Source organism: Melanerpes formicivorus, unplaced genomic scaffold, assembly GCF_026170545.1.
Source record: "Melanerpes formicivorus ecotype bairdi unplaced genomic scaffold, bMelFor1.0.p_v2 SCAF_23, whole genome shotgun sequence".
NCBI classification, from domain to species: domain Eukaryota; kingdom Metazoa; phylum Chordata; class Aves; order Piciformes; family Picidae; genus Melanerpes; species Melanerpes formicivorus.
In genome coordinates, this window is record NW_027142375.1 from 175,793 (window position 1) to 185,269 (window position 9,477).

General features: G+C 59.7%; 1 long non-coding RNA gene across 1 annotated transcript; it reads right to left on the reverse strand.

Annotated features, from left to right (window-relative positions):
• Positions 1-1,008: 1,008 nt before the first annotated feature.
• On the reverse strand, positions 1,009-1,822 carry LOC137448234 (uncharacterized). The gene is made up of 2 exons (XR_010989015.1): positions 1,708-1,822; positions 1,009-1,299 (listed from the first exon to the last, which is right to left on the reverse strand). It is a non-coding gene; the product is annotated as an uncharacterized lncRNA (long non-coding RNA).
• Positions 1,823-9,477: the final 7,655 nt, after the last annotated feature.

A 9,477-nucleotide genomic window follows, 5' to 3' on the forward strand; every position in this document is an offset into this window, starting at 1 on the left:
GCGGTGCCACGCTGGGGGGGGGCGGTGCCACGCTGGGGGGGGGCGGTGCCTGCTTTGTCACTTCACGCTCAGCTTTCCATGGGTTTTATTCCCCTCCAAGATTGTTGAGTTATGAGCAGCTGAGGAGCCCTGGGGAACACCTGTACAGAAATGTTCTTCCAAGAGCTGTCAGAAAAATCTGACTGAGAAGGACTGGGAAAGAACTGGGAGGGACTGGGATACCACTGGGACCCTCACAAGTCTATGGCACCAGATGGGATCCATCCCAGGGCAGAGAGCTCTGGCAGATGAGCTCCAAGCCACTGCCCAACATTTGCCACCAGTCCTGCATGACCACAGAGGTCCCAGGTGGCTGGAAGCTGCCAGTGTGATGCCATTCACGAGAAGGGCTGGAGGGAAGAACCTGGGAACTCCAGGCCTGTAAGCCTGACCTCAGTGCCTGGCAAGACTATGGAGCAGATCGTCCTGGGGGCAATCACAGCAAACCTGCAGGACGGGCAAGGGCTCAGGCCCAGCCAGCAAAGATTTGGTGGGAGGGGCAGGTCCTGCCTCACCAACCTGATCTCCTTCTATGCCCAGGTGACTGCCTGGTAGGTGTGGGGAAGGCTGTGGATGTAGTCTGCCTGGACTTCAGCAAGGCCTTTGACACTGTCTGCCACAACAACCACCTGGCCAAGCAGAACAGCCCACATCCTGGACAGGAGCACTCTGTGCTGGGTTAGGAACTGGCTGGAGTCCTGGGCCCAGAGAGTGGTGGTGAATGGTGCCACATGCAGCTGGCAGCCGGGCACTAGTGGTGTCCCCCAGGGATCAGTGCTGGGTCCCATCCTGTTCAATATCTGTATTGATGATCTGGATGAGGGGAGCGAGTCCATCATCAATAACTTTGCAGATGACACCAAGCTGGGGGCAGGAGTTGATCTGCTGGAAGGTAGGAGAGCTCAGCAGAGGGACCCTGACAGGCTGGACAGATGGGCAGAGTTTGGAAAGCATGCACGGACTCCCTGGTTGGTGAAGCAGGAATTGTTTAGTGGTACAGAACAAGCAGTGTATGTAGGAAAAATCAAGCAGGCTAAGCAATTCCCTGGCATTCTTGCACCACTGCTGCTAATTGAGTTTTCTCCTTTGATATGCAGCTCTCCATTATTATCTTCATCCCATATCAGGTTGAGCTTCTCCGGCACGGAGGCGAGCGTCCTTCTGTCTCGCGCTTCAGGCTGTTTACTGCAGTCAGCTCTTCTTTATCATCAGACCGTTCTTCCGTCGTCCGCAGCCTGTTGTTCTTTCCTGTCCTGAAACCTTCCATAGATACTTTCTGCTTTCCTCCAGGCAGAGTCCAAGGGCATGATATTGAACACATCCAAGTGCCAGGTTCTACACATTACCACAACAACCCCAGGCATTGCTACAGGCTGGGGTCAGACTAGCTGGAGAGGAACCAGGCTGGAAAGGGAGCGGTAAGGGAGTGGCAAAGGGCTGGGAGGGGCTCAGGACAGTACTGGGAGGTACTGGGAGGCTGTGGAAGGACTCTGGGGGGGAGGGTTACTGGGGGGGAGTGAGGAGGCACTGGGAAAATTCTAAGGGTTAACTGGGAGGTACTGGGAAGGGCTCTGAATGGCACTGGGAAGAACTCAGAGACTGTGGAAAGACTCTGGGGCAGTGTGGAGGGGCTGAGGGGGGCACTTGGGGTTATGAGGAGATACTCACAGTGCTCCCAGTGCTCTCCCAGTTGTCTCCCAGTTGGGTTCCTGCTGCTTCCAGTTGTCTCCCATGGCTCCAGAACTGACTTCAGCTGCTGCAGGTATGGCTCCCAGTCCCTCCCAGTGCCTCTCAGCCCCTACCAGCTTCTTCCCAGACTGGGAAAGGACTGGGAGGCACTGGGAGGGGTTCAGGACAGTACTGGAAGCTACTGGTAGGCTGTGGAAGACCTGTGGTGGGGGTAAGGTTACGGGGGGGAGAGTAAGGGGACACTGGGAAAATTCTAAGGGTTAACTGGGAGGTACTGGGAAGGGCTCTACATGGCACTGGGAAGAACTCGGAGACTGTGGAAAGACTTTGGGGCGGTCTGGAGGGGCTCAGGGGGGCACTGGGGGTCATGGGGAGATACTCCCAGTGCTCTCCCAGTTGTCTCCCAGTTCCTCCCAGGGACCCCTAGTGCTCCCAGTTGGGTTCCTGCTGCTTCCAGTTGTGTCCCAGGGCTCCAGCAATGCCTCCAGCTGGTCCAGGCATGTCTCCCAGTGCCTCCTGGTCCCTACTGGTCTCCTCCCATACTGGGATAGGACTAGAAGGGATTGGGAGGTACTGGGAGGGACAGGAATAAACAGGGGGGGACTGGGAGGGGACTGGGAAGGGAGTGGGACAGTGTGGGAGGGGACTTGGAGGGACAGGGAGGGGACATAGTGGGAATGGACTGGGAGGCTGTAAAGGGCTGTGGGAGGGAAATGGGGGACTGAGGGGGGTACTGGGAATTCCTGGGTCATGCTCCCAGTGCTCCCAGTTGTCTCCCAGTGGGGATGCTACTGCTTCCAATTGTCCACCAGGGCTCTTGCCAGGTAGTGCAGGTATGACTGGGAGGGGACTGGAAAGGGATGGGGAAGGCACTGGTTGGGGACTGTGAAGGGACTGGGATGGAATGGGAGGAACTGGGATGGACTGGGAGGGGCTGGGATGGACTGGGGGGGCACTGGGAAGAGACTGGGATGGGAGTGGGAAAGGACAGGGAGCAACTGGGTGCACTGGAATGGGAATGGGAGGGAACTGGGAGAGACTGGGAAGGACTGGGAGTGCACTGCGACGGGACTGGGAGGGGAGTGGGGAGCCAGTGGGAGGGGATTGGGAGGGAACTAAGAAGGGAATGGGAAAGGAAAAGAGTTGGAAGGGACTGGGAAGGGACAGGGAGGGGATTGGAAAACGACTGGGAGGGTACTGGAAAGGGCTCAGGACAATAGTGGGAAGGACTGGGAGGCTGTTAACAGCTCTGGAGGGGAATTGGGGGGGGCAGTGGGAGGCTGTGGAAGGATCTGGGGTAGGGAGGGTTACTGGGGGGGAGTGTGGGGGCACTGGGGAAGTCTAAGGGTTAACTGGGAGGTACTAGGAAGGGCTCTACATGGCACTGGGAAGAACTCAGAGACTGTGGAAAGACTTTGGGGCGGTCTGGAGGGGCTCAGGGGGGCACTGGGGGTCATGGGGAGATTCTCCCAGTTGTCTCCCAGTTCCTCCCAGGGACCCCTAGTGCTCCCAGTTGGGTTTCTGCTGCTTCCAGTTGTGTCCCAGGGCTCCAGCAATGCCTCCAGCTGGTCCAGGTATGCCTCCCAGTGCCTCCTGGTCCCTACTGGTCTCCTCCCATACTGGGATAGGACTAGAAGGGATTGGGAGGTACTGGGAGAGACAGGAATAAACAGGGAGGGACTGGGAGGGGACTGGGAAGGGAGTGGGACAGTGTGGGAGGGGACGTGGAGGGACAGGGAGGGGACATAGTGGGAATGGACTGGGAGGCTGTAATGGGCTGTGGAGGGAAATGGGGGACTGAGGGGGGTACTGGAAATTCCTGGGTCATGCTCCCAGTGCTCCCAGTTGTTTCCCAGTTGTCTCCCAGTGTTCCCAGTGGGGATGCTACTGTTTCCAATTGTCCACCAGGGCTCTTGCCAGGTAGTGCATGTATGACTGGGAGGGAACTGGAAAGGGATGGGGAAGGGACTGGTTGGGGACTGTGAAGGGACTTGAAGAGGACTGGGAGGGGCACTGGGAGGGGAGTAGGAGGGCCACTGGGCAGGACTGGGAGGGACTGGGGAGGAACTGGCAGGGACTGGCAAGGACTGGGAAGGGACTGAGAAAGGATTGGGAGGAAATGGGTTGAATGGGAGGGGATTGGGAAGGACTGGGGAAAACTAGGAAGGGACTAGTAGGGGACATGGAAGGGACTGGGATGGAATGGGAGGAACTGGGATGGACTGGGAGGGGCTGGGATGGACTGGGGGGGCACTGAGAAGAGACTGGGATGGGAGTGGGAAAGGACAGGGAGGAACTGGGTGTACTGGGATGGGAGTGGGAGGGAACCGGGAGAGACTGGGAAGGACTGGGAATGCAGTGCGACGGGACTGGGAGGGGAGTGGCAAGTGACTGGGAGGGGAGTGGGGAGCCAGTGGGAGGGAAATGGGAGGGAATTAAGAAGGGAATGGGAAGGGAAAAAAGTTGGAAGGGACTGGGAATGGAATGGGTAGGGAGTGTGAAGGGAGTGGGAAGGAACAGGGAGGGCACCGGGACAAACTGGGAGGGGACTGGCAATGGCACTGGGAGGACCTGAGTGAAATGGGAGGGGACTGAGAGGGAATGGGAGGAACTGGGAAGGATGGGGAGGGAACTATGAGGGGAATGGGAATGGACTGGGACAAACTGGGAGGGGACTGGTTGGGAAGTGGATGAACTGTGAAGGGACTGGGAAGTGACAGTGAAGGGACAGGAAGGGACTGGGAAGGGACAGGGAGGGCACTGGGACAAACTGGGAAGGGACTGGGGGGGGGACTGGGAGGGGACTGCTTAGGCACTGGGAAGGGAATGTAAAAGGGACAGGGAAAAGAGTTGGAAGGGACTGAGAAGGGACAGTGCGGGGAGTTTGAGGGACAGGGTGGACCAGGAGGGAATGGAAGGGACTGGGAGGGTACTGGGAAGGGTCTGGAAAAAGCCTGGGAGAAACTGGGAGGGGACTTGGAGGGAACTGGGAGTGGACTGGGAGGGAATGGGAGGGCACTGGGAAGGACTGGGCAGACTGGGAGGGGACCGGGAGGGAATGGGTGGAACTGGGATGGAGTGGGAGGGAACTGGGAGGGCCTGGGAAGGGACAAGGAAGGGGAGTGGGAAGAGATTGGCACAAACTGGGAGGGGACTGGGAGGGAACTGGGAAGGGAAAAGGAGGGCAGTGCAAAGGGACTGGGAAGGGACAGGAAGGGACTGGGACGGGACTGGGAAGGGCCTGGGACAAATTGGGAGGGGACTTGGAGGGAACTGGGAGGACCCAGGAAGGGACAGGGAGGGGAGTGGGAAGGGACAGGGACGGGACAAGGAAGGGACAGGGAGGGGAGTGAGAGGGAGTGGGAGGGAACTGAGAAGGGAATGGGACGGGCCTGGAACTAACTGGGAGGGGACTTGGAGGACCTGGGAGGGCACTTGGAAGGACTGGGAGGGCACCAGGAGGGAGTGGGAGGAAACTGGGAGTGCCTGGGAAGGGACTGGAAAGGGCCTGGGACAAATTGGAGGGGACTGGGATGGAACTGGGAAGGGAAAAGGAAGGGACAAGAAGGGTAGAAGGAGGGGACAAGGAGGGGACTGGGAGGGGAGTGGGAGGACAAGGAGGGTACTGAGAAGGGACAGGGACAAACTAGGAAGGGCCTGGAACGAAGTGGGAGGGGACTTGGAGGACCTGGGAGGGCACTTGGAAGGAATGGGAGGGGACCGGGAGGGAGTGGGAGGAAACTTGGAGGGCCTGGGAAGGGACTGGAAAGGGCCTGGGACAAACTGGGAGGGGACTGGGATGGAACTGGGAAGGGAAAAGGAAGGGACAGGGAGGGGACAAGGAGGGGACAAGGAGGGGAGTGAGAAGGGACTGGGAGGGGAGTGAGAAGGGACTGGGACAAACTGGGAAGGGCCTGGAACTAAGTGGGAGGGGACTTGGAGGGAACTGGGAGGGAATGGGAGGGCCTGGGAAGGAACTGGAAAGGGCCTGGGAGGGACTGAGAAGGGACAGGGTAGGTCCTGGGACAAACTGGGAGGGAACTGGGAATGCACAAGGAAGGGCAGTGGGAAGGGACTGGGAGGGGATTGGGATGGGACTGGGAGGGACCTGAGAAGGGACTGGGACAAACTGGGAAGGGCCTGGGAAGGGCCTGGAACTAACTGGGAGGGGACTTGGAGGGAACTGGGAGGACCTGGGAGGGCACTGGGAAGGACCGGGAAGGAATGGGAGGGGGTGGGATGGAGTGGGAGGAAACTTGGAGGGCCTGGGAAGGGACTGGAAGAAACTGGGTGGACTGGGAGGGGACTGGAAGGGGACTGGGATGGAACAAGGAAGGGACAAGGAAGCAACACGGAGGCAACAAGAAAGGGACAAGGAAGCGACACGGAGGCGACAAGGAAGGGACAGGGAGGGGAGTGGGCAGGGACAGGGAGGGGAGTGGGCAGGGACAGGGAGGGGAGTGGGCAGGGACAGGGAGGGGAGTGGGCAGGGACAGGGAGGGGAGTGGGCAGGGACAGGGAGGGGAGTGGGCAGGGAACTGAGAAGGGACAGGGAAGGGCCTAGAACTAAGTGGGAGGGGACTTGGAGGACCTGGGAGGGCACTTGGAAGAACTGGGAGGGGAGTGGGAGGGAGTGGGAGGAAACTGGGAGGGCCTGGGAAGGGACTGGAAAGGGCCTAGGACAAACTGAGAGGGGACTGGGATTTAACTGGGAAGGGAAAAGGAAGAGACATGGAAAGGACAAGGAGAGGAGAAGGAGGAGACAAGGAGAACAAAGAGAGTACAAGGAGGGGAGTGGGAAGGGACTGGGAGGGGAGTGGGAAGGGACTGGGAGGACCTGGGAGGGCACTTGGAAGGACTGGGAGGGGACCGGGAGGGCCTGGGAAGGGACTGGGAGGAAATGGGTGGACTGGGAGGGGACTGGGAAGGGACAAGGAGGAGACAAGGAGGGAATTGGGGAGGGACGGAGGGGAGTGGGAAGGGACTGGGAAGGGACAGGGAGGGGATTAGGATGAGACTGGGACAAACTGGGAAGAGACTGGGACAAACTGGAAGGGGACAGGGAGGGAAGTGGGAGGGAACTGGAAGGGTAATGCAAAGGGACTGGGAGGGGAGTGGGAGAGACTGGGTGGAGTGGGATGGACTGGGATGGAACTGAGTAGGCACTGGGATAAACTTTGAAGGGACTGGGAAGGGCCTGGAACTAACTGGGAGGGGACTTGGAGGGAACTGGGAAGACCTGGGAGGGAATGGGAGGGAACGGGAGGGACTGGGAAGAGACGGGAAAGGGCCTGGGAGGAACTGGGTGGACTGGGAGGGGACTAGGACAAACTGGGAGGGGACTGGAAGGGAACTGGAAAGTAACAAGGAATGGACAGGGAGGGGAGTGGGAAGGGACTGGGAGGGGATTGGGAAGGGACTGGGACAAAGTGGGAAGGGACTGGGACAAAGTGGGAAGGGACTGGGACACACTGGGAGCAGACTTGGAGGGAAGTGGGAGGACCCGAGTGAAATGGGAGGGCACTGGGAGGGACTGGGAGGGCAGTGGGAAAGACTGGGTGACCACTGGAAAGGGAATGGGAAGAGACTGGGAGGGGCCTGGGAGGAACTGGGTGGACTGGGAGGGGACCGGGAGGGAATGGGAGGGACTGGTAGGAAACTGGGAGGACCAGGAAAGGGACTGGGACAAACTGGGAGGCAACTGGGAGGGCACTGGAAGGCTAATGGAAAGGGAGCGGGAGGGGAGTGAGAGGGTATTGGAAAGGGACTGGGAAGGGAGTGGGGGGGAGTGGGAGGGAATGGGTGGACTGGGTCAAACTGGGAAGGGACTGGGAAGGGCCTGGAACTAAGTGGGAAGGGACTTGGAGGGAACTGGGAGGGAATGGGAGGAATCTGGGAGGGCCTGGGAAGGGACTGGAGGAAGTGGGTGGACTGGAGGGGAATGGGATGGAGTGGGAGGACACTGGGAACGGCCTAGGAAGGCCCTGGAACTAAGTGGGAGGGGACTTGGAGGGAACTGGGAGGCAATGGGAGGGCCTGGGAAGGAACTGGAAAGGGCCTGGGAGGGACTGAGAAGGGACTGGGTAGGTCCTGGGACAAACTGGGAGGGAACTGGGAATGCACAAGGAAGGGCAGTGGGAAGGGACTGGGAGGGGATTGGGATGGGACTGGGAGGGACCTGAGAAGGGACTGGGAAGGGCCTGGAACTAAGTGGGAGGGGACTTGGAGGGAACTGGGAGGACCTAGGAGGGCACTGGGAAGGACCGGGAAGGAATGGGAGGAAACTTGGAAGGCCTGGGAAGGGACTGGAAAGGGACTGGGAGAAACTGGGTGGACTGGGAGGGGACTGGAAGGGGACTGGGAAGGTCCTGGGACAAAATGGGAGGGGACTGGGATGGAACAAGGAAGGGACAAGGAAGCAACACGGAGGAGACAAGGAGGCGACAAGAAAGGGACAAGGAAGCAACACAGAGGCGACAGGGAAGCGACACGGAGGTGACAGGGAAGGGACAGGGAGGGGAGTGGGAAGGGACAGGGAGGGGAGTGGGAAGGGACAGGGAGGGGAGTGGGAAGGGACAGGGAGGGGCCTGGAACTAAGTGGGAGGGGACTGGGATGGGAACGGGAAGGGAACTGGGAAGGGAACTGGAAGGGAGTGGGAGGGAACTGGGAAGAGACTGGGACAAACTGGAAGGGGACTGGGAGGGAAGTGGGAGGGAACTGGAAGGGTAATGCAAAGGGACTGGGAGGGGAATGAGAAGGGACAGGGAGGGGAGTGGGAAGGGACAGGGAAGGGCCTGGAACTAAGTGGGAGGGGACTGGGATGGGAACGGGAAGGGAACTGGGAAGGGAACTGGGAAGGGACCTGGGAAGGGAACGGGAAGGGAGTGGGAGGGAACTGGGAAGAGACTGGGACAAACTGGAAGGGGACTGGGAGGGAAGTGGGAGGGAACTGGAAGGGTAATGCAAAGGGACTGGGAGGGGAATGAGAAGGGACAGGGAGGGGAGTGGGAAGGGACAGGGAAGGGCCTGGAACTAAGTGGGAGGGAACTGGGATGGAACTGGGAAGGGAAAAGGAAGGGACATGGAAAGGACAAGGAGAGAAGAAGGAGGGAACAAGGAGAGGACAAGGAGGGGAGTGAGAAGGGACAGGGACAAACTGGGAAGGAAGGGCCAAGAACTAAGTGGGAGGGGACTTGGAGGACCTGGGAGGGCACTTGGAAGGACTGGGAGGGGACCGGGAGGGAGTGGGAGGAAACTTGGAGGGCCTGGGAAGGGACTGGAAAGGGACTGGGAGGAAATGGGTGGACTGGGAGGGGACTGGGAAGGGGACTGGGAAGGGAACTGGGAAGGGAACGGGAAGGGAACGGGAAGGGACCTGGGAAGGGACCTGGGAAGGGACCTGGGAAGGGACCTGGGAAGGGACTGGGACAAACTGGAAGGGGACTGGGAGGGGACTGGGATGGAACAAGGAAGGGACAAGGAAGCAACACGGAGGAGACAAGGAGGCGACAAGAAAGGGACAAGGAAGCAACACAGAGGCGACAGGGAAGCGACACGGAGGTGACAGGGAAGGGACAGGGAGGGGAGTGGGAAGGGACAGGGAGGGGAGTGGGAAGGGACAGGGAGGGGCCTGGAACTAAGTGGGAGGGGACTGGGATGGACAGGGATGGGCTGGGATGGACAGGGAGGGGCTTGGAGGGACTGGGAGAGAATGGGAGGGGTCTGGAAGAGAATGGGAGGGGACTGGG